We start from the raw sequence: 18,374 nt of genomic DNA, 5'->3' as shown, positions 1-18,374 counted from the left end.
CATTTCACCCAGAATGCACTCTGTCTCTACTATACTTGGAACTATATTTAAGCTTTTGTTTTGACGATAATTACTATATATCTCATAGTCATGCTTTGTTGCACTTTGAACTACAGAGAATCAAGTCATTGTGCCATGTCAAAATACATAACGGGTTAGTAATTTGAAACGTATGTTCCCTGTCGTGTCCATTTTCATCACTTCACGGAGCTGTATTTAGCCCTACTTGGATTCAGTGTCAGTGTTGATAGCGCTCACTCGGAAAGACACAGTTCAAAGTATTGACTCTATCGTTAGCTCTCAAGACAAATGAGGCGGTACAAGATTATTTTCATACTTACGGGAATATGTACAGAGTAAAGGTCCCTACACACCGGGCGCGATTTTTAGCGGCGTTTCTCCATCGGTTTTCCGGAAAACCAGTGTGCAACCACCTTTTAGACTGTTAAACTTTAGCTATTGAAAAATAGCAGATCTACGAGCTTGTAGGTCTGCTATTTTTTTTAAATTGTGAAAATGTGCCTCAAATCTTTGAATATATATTGTTACAGAGTGAACATTTTAACTGCTTCTGGGAGGGTCCCTGGAACAACATATTTTCAGGTGGGGGGGCGGAGGCATATTACATAATAACTTTTGGGGTCCTTGACATGAAACATTGAGCACCTCTGATACAGAAATGTGAAATACCCCTTGAAATGTATTTATAACTGATACTTGTGTCTTGTGTTACTGTTGACTTAGAAAATGTTACACTAATATACAGTAACTGATGATACTTGTCTTGATCTCGTGGTGACTTAGAAAAGGACATCTCTACCTTTATGGCTTTGGAAGAGCTCTGTTGAGGGGGTGGGGGGAGGGGGGTGGCGGGGGTCTGAACCTTCTAAGTTGAGAGGAATAACTTTTAATTCTTTATTTAATTTAAGGACGATTAAATCTGTGTGACTGAGGTTGTTGTGAGTGCAGCGGACCGTAAACAGAGAGAGAGAGAGAGAGAGAGAGAGAGAGAGAGAGAGAGAGAGAGAGAGAGAGAGAGAGAGAGGGAGAGGGAGAGAGACAGAAAATGCATGAAAGGTCATTCGCCAGATTCAACCCCATATGACTTTTAATACGCCGTGCGTGCATGTGCGTGTGTGTCTGTGTGTGTGTGTGTCTGTGTGTGTGTGTGTGTCTGTGCGTGTGTGTCTGTGTGTGTGTGTCTGTGTGTGTGTGTGTGTGTGTGTGTGTGTGCTGTATTGACCTGGAGGGGGGGGGGCTAACAAAGAGACACAAGGAGAAAGGGAAGGAAGGAAGGCGATAGAAAAATGAAGAGTATGCGACGGGAGGGGAAAGAGAGAGCATAGCAAGCTGTTGTTGTGAAGCGGTAAGCCCACAAATACGTTTGTGCATAGGCCAGTATACACAAGGGTCAGCAGCCATGGAGCATGTTTTATACACATTTCTATTCTGGATTAGATCCTGCCGCACCATTACAAATGGATCAAATGAACACTGGGGATTCTTACGTGCTCTGTGTGTGTGTGTGTGTGTGTGTGTGTGTGTGTGTGTGCGTGTGTGTGTGTGTGTGTGTGTGTGTGTGTGTGTGTGTGTGTGTGTGTGTGTGTGTGTGTGTGTGTGTGTGTGTGTGTGTGTGTGTGTGACTAGTTCTATTTCAGTTGAGAGATAGTGTATTCATGCTTTGCCATTGACTGTATTATCTGCTCATGACAGAGAATGCCATGGGAATATACTGTATTTGTCTGCGTGCGTGCGTGCGTGCGTGCGTGCGTGCGTGCGTGCGTGTATGCGCGAATGAGAAGGGAAATACAGCAATCCAATTAAAAAACAAGATGCCATGATAATTCAGACTCCAGACATCTAAATTAATTTTATTTTATCTTTGCGAAAATAGCCGACCTAAAGTACAAGCTCACCCATTTTAAACCATATATTCACATTTTATTTGTTTTATCATTTGTTCTGATAACGGTAAAACTCAAATAAAGTGTATATCATGACATTTTTTTTAAATTGGTTCTCACTTATGCTCATTATAACATGGCACCTTTTCCATCTAGTCGCTCTGCATCTCAGAGGTGGGCTGTGGGCAGTCCAGAGACCTGCTTATGACATCATCAACCAGAATTAAATAAAGCTAATAAATTACAGCCTTTCTCTTCCGGGGGAAATAATTAATAATTAAAAAAATCAATAAAAAAAAAAAATGGAAATCTGAAATTGCAAATGACCCAAACTGGTGATATCATTGATAGGCAGGTCTTTCTGAACCGTCTACATTCCACCTATGAAACACAAAGTGAGTGGTTAAAAATAAAAATCATCATATATATACAGTTAATATGTGTGTTTGTGTGTGTTTTAGGTTGCGCACAGGTGGTGAAAAACAACCATGCTATTTTCATGCTCATACCCAGGCAGCCAGGCAGGCACCCACACACATAGCTCCGTAAGGGAGTGGTTGCACCACTCAACAAGACAAAAAAACACATTAAAACACCCTGAAAAGAGACCATATTGACAAGAATGTTGCTTTTACACACACACATACTCGCTCAACTATATAGGAGCATAAGTGTGCTTAGGCAGAGTGCATGTACTATCTTTATCTGTAGTGTAATGGTTGCAGGTACAAAGGCATTTGTGTGTGTTCATGCATACGTGCGTGCATTTGTGAGTGTGTGTGTGCGTGTGCACTGTGCAGGTCCCAAGATGACTTCTGTGTACTTTCTAGTTCCGAAAGTAGATTTCTACAGCATCAAATATGCAGTTACATTGTCCTGCATGCAGCATAAACCTCTTTTTTCTTTTGGTATTAATCTTCCTAGCAACATCCAGATCAACAACGTGGGGAAAACAAACACTGGATGGAGATTGGGAACGACATACAGTTGGGTGCCACCGATATTGTCCCTTATTATTTGACCCATTTAGGCCTGACCTCAACATTTTAAAAAATCCTTCTAAATCCTCCAGTTTTCTGAAATAAATATTTTCACAATTTTTCAAAAATAGCAGACCTACAAGCTCGTAGCGCGCCACTCGGTGGCGCGCTATGAGCTTGTAGATCTGCTATTTTTCAATAGCTAAATTATAACATAATGTTTAAAACACCAAAAGGGGTTCCTGCCCAAAATGGGTTAACTGTCCTTTTGCGCAGAATCGCAGATCACGCAAAACTCAGCAAAAAGAAAAGGACAATATCGATGGCCTCCAACTGTATCTCACTCAGCAAACCCCAACGACCTAGATATACAGTATAGATATTCTGACCAGCTACGGTATATAGCAAGTTAGAAACCACACTGGCCCGGGCCAACTTCGGAAGCAGTCCATTAGGGACCATTAGTTGCATTTACAAAGTCTTCGTCTTGCGTGTCTAGTGTCTGCCGGGTACCTCTCATCACATCACTGGCTTCTTCTACTTATGTTCCATGGGCAGGATGTGCTGTCGTGCGTTCCTGATGCAACTGTACTTATCCCATTTTGACCTGAGATCAGGGTCTAAAGATGTCTTCTACATCCTGACAGTTTTCTGAAAAAGCTATGTTTCTATGTCAGTCGTTCTTCGATTTTTCTAAAATAGCAGACCTACAAGCTCGTAGCGCGCCACTCGGTGGCGCGCTATGAGCTTGTAGATCTGCTATTTTTCAATAGCTAAAGCATAACATAATGCTAACACCAAAAGGGGTTCCCGCCCAAAATGGGTTAAGCCTTAGTGTGCTTGCAGTGCTCAGAGCACTAAGCGATGGAACTTAGAAAATGAAATCATCTTTGAAGCAAAAGATAGAAATTGCACAGTAACAACAGACGCTGTGGCACTTTTCGCAAAGTGTCTAAGCTCTAATAAGACTATATTGGCTCACGGTGGACAACAGAGGCTTAATGCCAGGGGTATCTGATACGTTGAGACGTAGACAAGTGCAGGATGACGTCGTGCTCATTGTTCGAAGATGCTGTCGTTCATAGATTACGTTGTCGAATATATATATATTGCAGGATCAGTGTTGTAAAAGCAATGTTGTAAAGAGGGCTCAGCAGTTCAACTATCTCCCCTGCATGCCGTGTGTAGGATTGTCAGAATCACAGTGCATTTTGGGCTTATACAAATAAAGGCTGGAGTTGCAGTAATCTCATATCAGCACCAAAGTCAAAGTCAAAGTCATACACGTTACCGCAGTGAAATTTGTTCTCCGCATTTGACCCATCTCTTGGAGCGGTGAGCCGCAGCGTGCGCCGCGCTCGGAAATCATTTGTTTAGTAGATTTGACCCCCAATCCAACCCATTGATGCTGAGTGTCAAGCAGGGAGGCATTGGGTCCCATTTTTACAGTCTTTGGTATGACCCGGCCGGGGATCGAACCCCGACCTCCCAGTTTCAGGGCGGACACTCTAACCACAAGGCCACTGTCTGTCAGGAAACATGTCTGCTCCTGACTAAAAAAACAACGAAAACCAGCTCAGCCACAAAGGAAGGACTGTCGGAAAACGATGCATTTAACACCCATTCATGATGTACTGTAAAAGCATCAAAGGTCATGAAGTCAGCAAGGCCACCTTAGACTCTACAGCAGGGATACTCAAAAAGCTGAACCCTGTGGGCCACATTACAAAAAAAAAAAAGGTAACGGATGCATATGTTATCACTGCATTAACCCATTTTGGGGCTGGAACCCCTTTTAGTGTTAGCATTATGTTATGCTTTAGCTATTGAAAAATAGCAGATCTACAAGCTCATAGCGCACCACCGAGTGGCGCGCTACGAGCTTGTAGGTCTGCGGCTTCGTACACACATATCAGACGAACATGCTCTGTGCTGTCACGTGGAAGTCACATGGTTTGAGCAAACAGTTGTGCGTGATGGGGGGAGGGGGGGGGCAATCAAACACAAGTGTTTGGTCAAACCACGTGACTTCCATTGGAAAAGCATTGGGGCGGCCATGAAACACAGGCAGAGCACAGCACGGTTGTTCTTTATGTGTGTACGAAGCCTGCTATTTTTGAAAAACCGAAGAACGACTGACATAGAAACATAGCTTTTTCAGAAAACTGTCAAGATGTAGAAGACATTTTTTAGAATCTGATCTCAGGTCAAAATGGGTTAACCCATTTTGGGCGGGAACCCCTTTTGGTGTTTTAAACATTATGTTGTAATTTAGCTATTGAAAAATAGCAGATCTACAAGCTCATAGCGCGCCACCGAGTGGCGCGCTACGAGCTTGTAGATCTGCTATTTTTGAAAAATCGTGAAAATATTTATTTCAGAAAACTGGAGGAGTTAGAAGGATTTTTTTTAAATTTTGAGGTCAGGCCTAAATGGGTCAAATGATAAGGGACAATATCGGTGGCACCCAACTGTACTGGCATACTAGACGTTGTGGTGTTTGGCTGTGTTCACCCGGACTGCACGCTCTGGTGGCCGCCGGCCGCAGCGCTCGGCACGGCGACTCGGCTTGACATGGCCACCAGAGACGGGCGCGACTCCGTCATGGTCACAAGATGCAAACGCTCCCCTAGTTTCACTTCCGCGTTTCCCCAGTGTGTGTGATTATCACATTCTGGCTGTATTCTAAGCTTCCGATCACGAACGTTCTCTTGATTTAGGGGTGATAACAATCGAAGCGGGTGCAACGGGCAAGGGGCCAGTTTATAACATGACAACATTAATGATACTTGATAACTTATCTTTATTTGCTTTATTTCCACATACAAAGTAAGTAAAGTGCAATGTGTATTATTATGTATTATTATTATTCCATTTCTATCTACAGACTTCATGTGGCCAACCTGTAACATTAGTCATCTGTGTAACGTAAGTCTATGACGTATGAAGACTCTTTTTGGCAAGGTTTCAGCCCCAGTGACTTTATAACATTTAAGATAAAAAATAGGAAAATAAACTATACATTTGGTACTGTCCAGTCCAGCAGTTTGCAAGATTAGTTCTAGAGACGCACGCACGCACGCACGCACGCACGCACGCACGCACGCACGCACGCACGCACACCATATAATATCAATTCTACGCTATATGTTCTCTTCTTGTTAATTCTGATGCTGCTCAAATCACATTTGCCACGTGGATTTGGTACGAACATAATATGCTTCATGCATTTGCATGTGCGTCTGTCTGGTCCGTGAGGCTGACATAGTTCCACTGTCTACTGAGGGATATCTATGCACTCTCCAGCAGATGTAGCAATAATAATCCCTGATTCTGTAATGGCTTTTGGCCCATTGGAGACCAGTGAGAATAGAGGGGGGGGATGGTACTGGTGTTGGTCATGTAGCCACTCTTTGCCTGACATACTTTCTTCTTGTGTTCAATAGAACAGATAGGGTTTTCTTTTCTTCCTCTCTCTTTATGAAGAGAAGTGGGGTGGCCGCCCCGGCTTAACGCATTTAGGCCTGACCTCGAAATTTAAAAAGAATCTTCTAAATCCTCCAGTTTTCTGAAATAAATATTTTCACGATTTTTCAAAAATAGCAGACCTACAAGCTCGCAGCGCGCCACTCGGTGGCGCGCTATGAGCTTGTAGATCTGCTATTTTTCAATAGCTAAACCATAACATAATGCTAACACCAAAATGGGTTCCCGCACAAAATGGGTTAAGTAAATAGATTCTGTTCTTTTATAGACGCATAAAGGAACCAGTGGAACATATTGTTGCGTATGCCTTGGAGAGAAGAACGCGACGAGGTGGATGTATTACGTTATGTTATTCATAGCTGTATCGCAGGATGGTCGAATGTATATGGTATTATAAATCAATGTCGTTGTTGGGGAAACATGAACACATTCATAAATTCACATCCACTCACACACACAGTCGCATCCATCCAGTCACATTCATACACACAGTAAAATCACAAGTATTGAATTTCAATATGAATTTTTTACTGTTCCTTAAACTAGCTTAAACACACTTAAATAGTTTGTTTCTCGATGCCACTTGCACAATACAACCTATTGCAGTGACGTGCAAAGAGTGTTAGAGGAGCAGGGGCTGATAAGAGGGCACCTTTGGACAAAAAATAGCGAACATAGCAGATCTACAAGCTCTCAACGCGTCGCGCTGCGACGCGTTGTGAGCTTGTAGATCTGCTATGTTTGGGGCGCAACCCAGCACTCTTTAGCTAGTGGAGATGCGGTGGTGTACGACATCATAGATTTCTAAACAAATTTGTTCAACGCAAAACGCTGTGTTCAAGTTCAGCAGACTTCGGGGGAAAAAAGCAATTCTCCTGAATGCTGCCTTCCGGATATGGCATGGGAAGGAAAGGAGGGGCCTTTGCATTTCTTTTACTGTCTGGAAAGGGCAGTTGTTTTACAGACGGCCGGGTAAAAGGGCAGGGGCTGAAGCCCCCTTTGATGTCTATGTGTGCACGTCACTGACCTTTTGTTTACTCTTTACTTTTCCTGATCTGAATGTGATTTTATAATTTTTATCCCACGATTTTGTAACCCAGTTTGTTTCACCCAGTGCCAATTATCTAATGTAATCCTGTGCGCTACACTTCCTCTGCCAACCTGGGGGGGCAGCGGACTGACCTCATGCCTCCTTCTATGCATGAGGAGTCCAAGCTGCTTCTTTTCACCTGACAGGGGGGAATTTCCCTGGCCGGACGTAGCGCGTGGAAGGAACACGTTATTTCCGACCAGTTCCTTTCCCCTCCATCAGGCGCCCCGGCTGGCCAAGGGGAGGTAGTTTTAGAGACCAGGATTACTGCATGTTTTTGTGAGGGTACCTACCCTGGGGGACATGGGGAGAACATACAGGGGTTTTTTAACCCATTTTGACCCGAGATCATATTCTAAAAATGTCTTCTACATCCCGACAGTTTTCTGAAAAAGCTATGTTTCTATGTCAGTCGTTCTTCGATTTTTCAAAAATAGCAGACCTACAAGCTCGTAGCGCGCCACTCGGTGGCGCGCTATGAGCTTGTAGATCTGCTATTTTTCAATAGCTAAAGCATAACATAATGCTTGTCCTAGATCATTCAGGACTAAACACGACAAAACCCAAAGAAACACAGGCGGTTTTCATCACAGTCAAACTTTAAAAGACCAGGGTGTTCTAAAATAAAAAATAAAATAAAAAGGCCCCATGGGCGAATAAATACGGTAACACAAAGTTCCCTAAAATAACATTTGCATATTATTTCAATACATTATTCAGTTAGGTTCCGCCAGCCCTCCTGAATAGCTTCCAAATGAAATCCCACTGTAGTGGAGTGGCCATGGGTAGAGAGAACATTCTGCACAATAGGATTCACATGCAGTCACCGTAATGTCTCATTTATGCTCGGTGGCACGCTGGTGTTGCACACTGGAAGGTTTTCATGTCAAGGACCCCCAGATTGACACTAATTAGCCTGTGGACCCCCTACAGTATAGACCATTATTTTTTTAAATGAAGTGTTCACTGCCTAATCTTGAGACGTTCTAAATGTTCATTCATTCATTGTACCATGTTGGCTCTAGTCATTCACATATACACAGTTAATCAAAAATACCTATGCTGTGAGTGCCTTCACAGTTTGTTGGCCCGATCTTAATTTGGAAGCTACAGCATAGTGAGAAGAGCGACAGGAAATACATAAAGTTACACACCCTTAAGCTTGTGATTTTCTTTTTTTCATGTCAAATACCACTGAGGAGAGAGGACATGGCACAGAAGAACTTCTCTGCTGAAATGTCTCACTGTCAAATAGATTGCATCAACTAGAAAAGAGTACTGTAGTAATTATGTATTTATTTGACCAATGGCTGTGCTCCCAGTAATCAACGGCCTGCTGAGTGTTAGTTCTTTGTCTTTGATCAAACGGGGACATTTTGACGTCATGCTGCCTCATTAAATGACTTCCTCATTAAATGACTTCCCTTTTAACACATAATCTACTTTTCACCAAAAAAACGATTTGAACTTGTATTCCAAAAGAGAAACATTTTCCTTGTTTTAATTCATTTATTTGAACCCCTAATTGCTCCAGATGAACCAGTTGGTGCCTTGGATAAAGGTGATATATAAAATAAATGCACCATTTACCATTTACACAATGGTGTGCTAAAGGCCTATTCATAGTCCAGTTTTCGGTGAAGAGGTGACCACCGAAACGGTGGTTAGTACAAACAGAGAGATGTGTTTGGGTGAGCGGTGGTGACCACCGCAGCGTGACATCATGTTGTAGTTTTCCGTGGTCACCTCTCCACCGAAAACTGGACTACGAATAGACCTTAACACAATCGGTGCCGGGATGCTTTCAAAATAGGAGCTCTGGTGTGCCGGAAAGACATGGCCGCTTTTACTCTGAAGCCTCTGTTAGCTTACCTTGGTCTCGAGTCTATTATATCGCTAGAAGCTCCAAAGCATTCATATTTTGAACGAGAGGCATGTTGAAGTCAGAATGAAGCGCGTAGTATATCCATCAGATCAAAACCACGGAGAGCGCCCTGGATTAGGAGAGACGAGGCATTCTTTCTGCCGCGCTAACAGCTAATCGAACGGTAGGCTAATATGAAGGCAGAGCGAAGCGACGGGTGCCTGAGAGTCTCAGTCAAAAATTTAAAAAAGGAAAAAATTCAGAATATTCTTCTCTCGCCTGATATCATTGAGGACGCGCTAGGACGTCCTTTGTACGCGTCGATTGGGTTCCCTAGGACGTGTGGAGCCGTCCTACGGACAGAAACGGTTAAGGCGAAGTGTGAGTGTGGGGTGTGTCGCGGTCGCACAGTATCGTACCAAGACAAAGAGACCGTTGACTGGCCTCAAGTAGCCTACCCGCTGCTATATTATTATATCAACATAATGTTATATCATTGACCTAAATAGCGTTATATCAACAAGAATAGTATTAACCAGTAAGACGTGCTGAGGGCAAGAAGCGGCCTCGCCTTAAAAGGCGTGGTCGTGTGCACCCATCCACCTGGGTGACAGCAGACTGCTGGGCGACCACTGGCACTTTGGCATGGGGGGTCAGATCAACATATGGAATGAATTCTGTACTGGCCATATATGGAGCGTGTCTTGAGTGTACAGGGTTTGATGAGGTCAGATTAACATATGGAATGTCATATATATATATGGAGATCTAAGGGTGGCAGCGGGGGCAGTGTCTTGAGTGTACAGGGTTTGATGAGGGCCCAGGTAGGCCTGCTGAGAACTCTACTAATAACTTTGGGGCAGGCCCGTCTACAGTTTGAATGGACGGGTATCAGTCAAAAGGGAAGACATCGAAGAGGAAGGACGGGTGGGAAAGGATCAACATTTGGAATGTCAGAACAGGTCAGCTCCATATATGGAGATCTAAGGGTTTGAGGTCAGATGTAGAGTTGCTAGCCGGCTCCATATATGCAGATCTATAGGTGACGATCCAGTCTTCTCGACCTGTGGGTGACTGTGGCTCAGGAGGTAGAGCAGGTCGTCCAATGATCCATGGGTCGGGGGTTCCAATCCCGGCTCCTCCTGTCTACATGTCTAAGTGTCCTCGAGCAAGACACTGAACCCCTAATTGCTCCCGACGTGCTGGTTGGTACCTTGCATGGCTTCCGCTGCAATCGGTGTATGAATGTGTGTGTGAATGGGTGAACGTAATGCACGTAATGCACAATCTATGTAAAGCGCCTTGGATAAAGGCGCTATATAAATGCCGTGACACGTCGCTGACAAATCCTTGGTAACTTCAGTCAACTTTTCAACGCTGTTTGGTGGTCAAATCCTGGTGACGCAAGGTTTTTCACGGTCAGGGCGGGAAATGTTGGGAATGGGATTCCCTTCTCGCATACCGGCACCGGTACCTCTGGTTTAAACGGTGTGGAATTAGTGTCAGAAGTGTCGTAACCAACGCATGCCGAGGCATCAGACGCATCAATTTCCCATGCTTTTATGTCGCCTAGTTCATTGGACGTATGTAAAGAACCCAGTTACATTTGCACTAAATCGTTATATCCTGGGTAATCAGACCTGGTTATTGTGAACTTATTGTGAAACGTACGTCAGTCGTAAGTCGTTTTCCTGTTATTTTGTGTGTTGAGCCAAATACTTTTATTTTGAGGGGGTTTTGGTTTGAGTTCATTGTGAGCCTGGTAATTTTCCACTGGGGGTTTCCATAATTGGTTATTGCACTCACCTGGCTGCTCAGAGTCAGAAGGAAATGTTTGAAGCAAACAGTAGCATCAGTTTTATATGTTATCACCCAGCTAGAACGGTAACAAGGTAATGTGTTTGATGTGTTTTCATGATTCTGTGCAGTTACTTTGGATATGTTTACTAGGTGTTGATGTCGTGTAAACATTGTGATTATTCACATGGATGGTAGATACTAGGCCATGAGGCATATGTATGTGTGTGTGTGTTTTAAAGGCCCATTTTGTATCTTATTGTTTATAGGACCTGGTTTGTAATGTTTGCATGTTGTAAGAGCTCATTTTATTTTGTTTATCTGTCCTATATTTCTTACGGTGTCTGTGCAGAAAAAACAACAACTTTATGTTCAAAAACGAGGTCTAAGGCTGAGCATTGATAAAATAGTACTCTTCCCCATTCTCTGGCTCGGGTGTGGTAGCGGGTGTTGTAGTGGTTAGCTCACTGCCAGCGAAAAGCCTACCAAGTGGGGTCAAGCACGGCTTTGCTTGTTTGTCTGTTTGATGCCAAAGGTCAAAGTTCACCGATGTTGAGCTGCTCGGTTCAAAGTTCACCGATGTTGAGCATGCTCGGTTCAAAGTTCACCAGCCATTGAGCTGCACATTTCAGACACATTTGAAATGAAATGAAAGCCTTTTGTGTCAAAATGCAGTATACATTTACAAAGTATTCTACAAAGGGTTTTATATGGATTGGAAAGACAATAATATTCCTATACAGTGTTGCATTGGTCATTGCACGCAGTACCATGCCGGCGTTTTTAGATTTTTCTGATTTCCACGCACACAAATGCATCGATTAATGCTATTGGTTTCCATTAACTTAAGTACTGTACTAATGGCAGATAGATCTTGACACTTTGCAAGAGGCAGGAGGCACCATTGTAAACATCTGGTACTGTAGCTGAGGTCTTGCCTACTGTATATACATGCTATGGAGGTCAGCGCATGGATTTGGGATACATTGTGGATTTGTCTATAAGTATAATGCACATTTGTGTGCGTGTGTGTGTGTGTGAGCGAGCGTGCGTGCGTGCGTGCGTGCGTTCGACACAGTGTGGTTGTGTGTGTAGGTGTGTGTTTGAGTGAGATATGGGCCTTCATGGGCCAAGTCAACTGATATAAGCTGTGTGTGTGTGTGTGTGTGTGTGTGTGTGTGTGTGTGTGTGTGTGTGTGTGTGTGCGCGCATGTGTGCACATACACAGCGCGTTTGTGTAGGTTTAATGTGAAGGATTAGTGCTTCCGCTGTGCTTTAAGACAGCGGGGCTCTGGTATTGCCACTGGTGTGTGTGTGTGTGTGTGTGTGTGTGTGACGTGTGTGTGTGTGTGTGTGTGTGTGTGTGTGTGTGTGTGTGTGTGTGTGTGTGTGTGTGTGTGTGTGTGTGTGTGTGTGTGTGTGTGTGTGTGTGTGTGTGTGTGTGTGTGTGTGTGTGTGTGCGCGCTCGTGTGTGTGTGTGTTATTCCGTTCTACTTTGCACTGAGAATAATGACTGCCTGGACCTCAGGGGGCGAAGGCTTTTAAAACAAACAGAGCGCAGAAATCAGCTGTCAAGCCAGCGCCTCTAGTGTGTGTGTGTGTGTGTGTGTGTGTGTGTGTGTGTGTGTGTGTGTGTGTGTGTGTGTGTGTGTGTGTGTGTGTGTCCATGCACAGTGATGGTTAGCCTATAGGATTATGCATGTATGCCTTTTTGTACATCAATTAAGACATGACACACACTTTCCTTTCCTTCCATTTCTCTCTCTCCCTCCCCCATCCGCATTCTCCGGCAGCGGCAATGACACCCCCCACTGCCGGGGGGGGGGGGGGGGGAGGGCAGCTGCCGGGGGAAGTTATGGGGGGGATTATGCCACTCCATTGCCGCTCCATCTCGTAGCCGCCGCTCCACGCCGCATCTGCCGGTTTAACAGTCGCGGGCGCTGCCGAGAGAAAGGGCGGCATCTGCCGGGGAAGCTGGGGGCATTTAGACACTCGACTGCCGCTCGCTTCAGTGCGTTTGGTCCGACATGCGTTGCGTCGTGGTTGCTGTTAGGGTTAAGGGTTTAGGGTTTGGGGTAGAGTGTCGGACTGATGCCGCCGAGAATCACTGCCGCTTGCCGCGGGTGTTCTGCGGATGACATGATATGGATATAATATTGATACTAGGGATGGTCCCGATCACGTTTTTTGGCTCCCGATCTTTGCCATAAGAGTGATGAACACATTGATGCATTGCTAAATACAATCCAATAATATGATTGTGAAATGGTCCATACTGTGGTACCACTACTTTTGTACTTTTACTCAAGTAAAATCTCGTCAAATCTGTAACTGAATATGCATACAGTACCTTGTGATATTGTGACTTTTACTTTACCCTTTTGGTGTTTTAAGCATTATGTTATACTTCAGCTGTTGAAAAATAGCAGATCTACAAGCTCATATCACGGCACCGATTGCCGCGCTATGAGCTTGTAGATCTGCTACTTTTGAAAAATCGTGAAAAAGGGCCACAAATCTTTGAATATATATTCTTTCAGAGCGAACGCTTTTAACTCAAATCTTTGCTTCTGGTGGGGTCCCTGGAACAACATAATATTTTCAGATGGGGGTCGGTGGCCCAACTACATATCATTCTGGGGGTCCTTGACATGAAATAGTTTGAGAACCACTGATATAGAAACGCAAGTATTTCAGAAAACCGTCATGATTTAGAAGACATTTTAAAAATGTGCATCAGACTGTTCACGCTGACGTTCTGTATAGTGTATACAGTGCATACTGCGTTTGAAAAGGGCATAATGTTTGTCCAGCGCCTGTTCATTCATTTATTGTTTCTGACCTGGAGGTCAAGTAATTGCAAACGAAAACACCAAAAACTCGCGTTTTGGTGGTCACAGTCCACTGTGGTGAAACATGTATGCTGCGTTGCCTCTTTCTTTCCTCTGGGCAGACAAGAGAGACGGCATGGGAGGACAGGACGAGGACATAGGACACGGTATAGCGTGACATGGGATTTAACCCATTTAGGCCTGACTTAAAAAAAATGTCTTCTAAATTCTGACAGTTTTCTGAAATACCTATGTTTCTATATCAGTGGTGCTCAATATTTCATGTCAACGACCCCAAAAATTATATGTAATTGGCCGCCGACCCCCCCATCTGAAAATATGTTGTTCCAGGAACCTCTCGGAAGCAAAGCTTTGAGTTAAAAAACATTCGCTCTGAAAGAATATATTCAAAGATTTGAGTTAAAAACGTTCGCTCTGAAAGAATATATTCAAAGATTTGCGCCACATTTTCACGTTTTTTCAAACACCAAAAGGGGTTCCCCGCCCAAAATGGGTTAAACCCATACAACTGTACAAGTGCAGGATATGTGAACTAATGGACTGAAGAGCCCCCCAGAGCAGATAACTGTAGTGTAGGAGCAGCATGTGGAAGCAGTTTGTTGAAAACTGTGTTAATCCAATTATGGCATTCAATTGTGCCACCACCCCCCCCGTACGCTCACGCGAGCTCACACACACGCACACACACACACACACACACACACACGCACGCACGCACGCACGCACGCACGCACGCACGCACGCACGCACGCGCGCGCGCACACACACACACACACACACACACACACACACACCATTGTGAATTGAACACTCACATGGTTTCTTATGGGCCTATCTATGCCCAGTACATTTCATAACACCAGGGGTTTGTATGACTCTCACTTTTTGACATGACAAACGTTTTTGGGGGGGGGGGTCCGCTCACTGGCTGTCAGCTGCAACATTCTGAGCTATACCTGAACCGGAAAGCCAGACAGATATGGCGTCTGTTCACCACGGTGTGAGAGTGCATCAGCTGGCTGCCACGGTGTTCTGGGAGCTCCTGTCTCTCTCTTGTTTATGTGTGTTTTACAGGCCAGTGTGTCCTCATCATGGCTGCCTGGGGTTTTGTGTAGTGATGGGTAGTTTGATGTGTGTGTGTGTGTGTGTGTGTGCACCTGCACCACTGTCTCCAAGTTCCATAACAATCTTCCATATTTTCCTTAGCCTCATAGCATAATTGGCCGAATTTTCTTTTTGGTCCAAAAGACATTTCTGCTTAACACACTGCTGCTTTGTTGTGCCCTATTGCCCTGCAGTATGTCTTCATCAGAATGCTTGTTACATTCCAAAGTCAAGTCGTTTTAAGTCAGTTTATTGACTTTGAAATTATTTTGGAGTGTAATGTAACAAGCGTTCTTAAAGGTCGAGGACATGGGCAATAAGGCAGGGCCAGAACCAGCAGTGTTAAGGAGAGTAGAGTTAGGCAAATATAAATAAATGCAGATAAACATGAAATAAAAATAAAGATAGTGAATTTTTTGTTTCTTCTTTTCTGTAAAACTTGAAAATATGACTACGATTTAAAACAGAATCCATTTGCATATTTTGGTTGAAATCCCTGTGTTGGCAGCAACACAAGTCTATAATTTATCATTTTTAACACCACCTGAGACATCACCAAGTCCTTCTGTCCCTCATATATTATTATTCTCACTTTCTCGAATAAAAAAAACGCCAGTGGGCTTGTGCTATGACCCCTGTCTTCCTGCAGCTTGGGGCATCGCAACACTTTCAAAAACCCCTTTCTTTTTTTTGGTTGGGGGGGTGGTATTAATTCACTTTTTTTTCCAAACTCCAGCTGTTGGCATTGTGTACGCTGCTATTTGGGAGCTTCTCCCTGTACAGTATCTGGGTCTCCAGAAGCAGTGCAGAGGATTCTCTGAAGCTTCGAGAAGCTTTCGAGTGTTGTATATATTAGTCAGGCTACCTGGCACTGTGAGATAGCGCTCTGCTAGTGCAGATCCCTGCTCCCCCCCTTCGATGAAGCTCTGGGGACCAGGCACCATGGCAAAGCATCTTAGAGCCGGGGCGACCTATCACAGTTTACGATAACCACTCTCTACCCTCTACAACAGGGGTCCTCAATAGGCGGACCGCGGTCCACGACCGGACCGCGGACCACCTCTCTGTGGACCCTGGACAAATTTTAAAAAAAGGGAAACTTGAAAAAATGAAAGTGTTCTTTGTGCCTCAACACAATACCTCTCATTTGCTGTGCATTTTTGGAGGGGAATATTTGTGAAACATTCTATTTCCATACCCAGTATTGGTTGTTTGGGAGGGGATCCGATTTGTATAAGCTTGCCTTGGTGTGACTGTACTAAACAGGCATAGAGCCCTGCTCTCCGCTGGCCGCTGCGTGGCCCGCGCCGCGCTCATGAGACCGGACCTTAGTCTTTTTCAAAAATTATTAGTGGACCTTCAGCATTTCTAGTTGAGGACCCCTGCTCTACAAGCTCACCGTTATTTTTTAAAACATTTGGAAAAACCACGTGGGGGAAAAAAAAGTGAAATAATTTTGACACAAATCTATTCTATTTTTGGGGGTCCCTGTCTGACACAAAAGCGTATCAGGTGGGCATCTTGTGGCCAAAGGCGAGGGTCCTTGACATGGAAATGTTTGAGAACCACTGGTCTACTCCGTTCTTCTCTTTCTCCACCCTCTCTCTCTTTCTTTGTCTTTCTCTAGCCCATTCAGGCCTGACGTCGAAATAAAAAAAACGGTCGCTCTGAAAGAATATATACCTATTCAAAGATTTGTGCCGCATTTTTTATGATTTTTCAAAAATAGCAGACCTACAAGCTCATAGCGCGCCACTCGGTGGCGCGCTATGAGCTTGTAGATCTGCTATTTTTCAATAGCTAAAGCATAACATAATGCTTGAAACACCAAAAGGGGTTCCCGCCCAACATGGGCTCTAGTCTATACTCTCTCTGCTACTTGACTCCAGTGGTTCCCAAACCTTTTCGTGCCGAGGAACCCCCCCCCCCCAAATTGACATTAATTAGACCCCCATTTGAAAAGATATGCCAGGGACCCCCATAAGAGAAGATTTTCGAGTGATTCTCAACCAGACTATGATTATGACATTTTGTTTTTATGGCATTCCTATCTCTGGGACCCCCAATTTATATTGTAAAATCAATGTTAATTTAACTCTTGAGAGTGTACAAATGGAACCAAATGGACCCTAGTAATGGCTCCATTTGTACACTCTCAGAGTTACAGATCCATGGGTCCATTTGGTTCCTAACTATCCATCATAGCTGGGGGGGACCCCCTGGAACTCCCTGAGGGACCCCTGGGGGGGGGTCCCCGGACCCCACTTTGGGAACCTCTCTGATCTACTCTGCCCCTTGGTTTTGATGCTATCATCACCCCTCTGGCATACTGTCCTGTCTCTCTCTCTCTCTCTCTCTCTCTCTCTCTCTCTCTCTCTCTCTCTCTCTCTCTCTGTGTCTCTCTCTACTCTCTCCCTCTATGCTTTCTCTTCACTCAATTCAATTTTTTCAATTCAATTCAAAGGGCTTTATTGGCATGAGTTTACATTGTTGTACTTCGCCCAGCAGATATGGGAGTTTTTTGTCATTGGTCATGTTTTCAAAATCTCCGTGTGTGGTTGTAATCTGTGGGAAGTATGTGTCTCTGATGTCTTGGTACAATGGACAGATGGTTAGGAAGTGTAGCTCGGTTTCCACTTCATTTTGTGTTCACTCCCTCTCCCCGTTCTCTTTTATTCCTCATACTATGTGCGGTGAAACGTTGTCTACTAGCAACATCAGACCTTGCATTGCAGACAAGACTGTCCAACATCATCATCCTGTCTGTCTGTCTGTCTGTCTGTCTGTCTGTCTGTCTGTCTGTCTGTCTGTCTGTCTGTCTGTCTGTCTGTCTGTCTGTCTGTCTGTCTGTCTGTCTGTCTGTCTGTCTGTCTGTCTGTCTGTCTGTCTGTCTGTCTGTCTGTCTGTCTGTCTGTCTGTCTGTCTGTCTGTCTGTCTGTCTGTCTGTCTGTCTGTCTGTCTGTCTGTCTGTCTGTCTGTCTGTCTGTCTGTCTGCCTGTCTGCCTGCCTGCCTGCCTGCCTGCCTGCCTGCCTGCCTGCTTCTCTCTCTCTCTCTCTCTCTCTCTCTCTCTCTCTCTCTCTCTCTGTGTCCCGTGTTGTATTAATGCGTCCACAGGACCTGGTCGGCTGATTCCCGATCAGTTTGTTTATTCATAAGAGAATGTATAGTGCGCTGAAGCCCTTCCTTCCGCTTTGAAGTGCAGACGCACACAGAGAGAGGGAGAGTAGAATAGATTGGATTGAAGGCCTCACAGGACTCGTGAAAGCCCTGTATACGCCATGGAAGACTTTCACAGT

The 18,374-nt window shown here is 44.4% G+C and overlaps 1 protein-coding gene across 1 annotated transcript in view; it reads left to right on the top strand.

Annotated features, from left to right (window-relative positions):
• celsr3 (cadherin, EGF LAG seven-pass G-type receptor 3) overlaps positions 1-18,374 on the top strand; it is a gene marked incomplete at its 5' end in the record, with an annotated part of 178,442 nt that overhangs the window by 4,512 nt on the left and 155,556 nt on the right.

Source organism: Electrona antarctica (genome assembly GCF_951216825.1).
Source record: "Electrona antarctica genome assembly, chromosome: 2".
NCBI classification, from domain to species: Eukaryota; Metazoa; Chordata; class Actinopteri; order Myctophiformes; family Myctophidae; genus Electrona; species Electrona antarctica.
This window is presented reverse-complemented; position numbering and strand designations above follow the sequence as displayed.